The following is a 1,182-nucleotide window of genomic DNA, read 5'->3' on the forward strand; positions in this document are numbered from 1 at the left end:
TCCGCAGCCGGCGCCAGGCCCGAGCTGGGTGGACAGGGCTCAGGCTCAGCCCTCAGCTGGCACCCCCCCCATGGGTCCTGAGGGGGGCAGGTCCCCAGGGGCAGCCACAGGGATGCAGGGCCTGTGGGCACTGAGGCCACAAAACCCAGGTGGAGGCCCAGCTCCGTGGTCCTGGCTGTGAGCGATGACTGCTCAGTGGGCTCTGGGCCTGGGGTCCCCATCTGTGAAAGTGGGGGAAACATCTCCCCCTCACGGGGCTGCCCCGAGCCTACCCAGTCTCACCCATCCACCCCAGGGCAGGGTCCCTTCCCCCTCCGTACACCCTCATGCCTGTCCCTCCCGCCCACCTGGCACTGCTCAGGCCCCAGCCCTCCTCACCAACCAGCACCAGGCCCGTGGCTCCTCTGCCCGCGTGAGCCCAGGTGGTGGAGCCCAGGGACTCCTCTCCTCTCCTCAGTCCCAGCCCGCAGGCCCCTCCCTGGTGGCCCCATGTCCCCACCAGCCTCTGGGGAGCAGGGGGCGGCTGCAGACACCAGCCCAGTAGGTCCCCTGGGCTGCCCCGCCCCGCCCTCCCTCAAAGCCCCTCCCCTTCCAGGCACCACCTTTCCCGCAAGGGCTGCTCTGAGCCCTCAGGACCCCTGCCCCGCTGAGCCCTTCTTGGGCCCCTCCCAGGCCCTGGGGCCCAGACCTGGACCCCAGAACCTGGGGAGGAGGGAGGAGCCTTGGGGGGGGTGGGGAGCCTGCGGGTCTGGCGAGGGGTCCAGGCTGTGTGAGCAGCAGAGGGTGGGGCAGGTCTCTGAGCCTCAGCACCACCTTCCCCCGGCCTGGGAGGGACAGAGGCAGGTCCTGCCCTCCTGGACCAGGGAAAGGAGGTCTGAAGCCGGGGCCTGGGGGCCTGAGACTGTGGGGCCGGGAAAGGCCCCAGACGGGCCAGTGCTGAGCGAGGACAGGCAGGGGCGGGGGCCGCAGCGTGGTGGGAAGCACAGCCGGCCTCCTGAGCGTCTTCAAAGGAGCCCCCGCGGCCAAGGTGGGGTGGGGTCATTGTCGAGACAGAGCCCGAGGCCCAGAGGGTGGGGACGGCGCAGTGATGGACAGGAGGCGTGGCAGGGCTGGAGGCCAGCACCAGGCGGCCGGGGACTGGGAGTGACCCTCTGGGGGCACAGACCCCCCTGATCAACACCG

Source organism: Myotis brandtii, unplaced genomic scaffold (assembly GCF_000412655.1).
Source record: "Myotis brandtii unplaced genomic scaffold, ASM41265v1 scaffold1236, whole genome shotgun sequence".
NCBI lineage: Eukaryota > Metazoa > Chordata > Mammalia > Chiroptera > Vespertilionidae > Myotis > Myotis brandtii.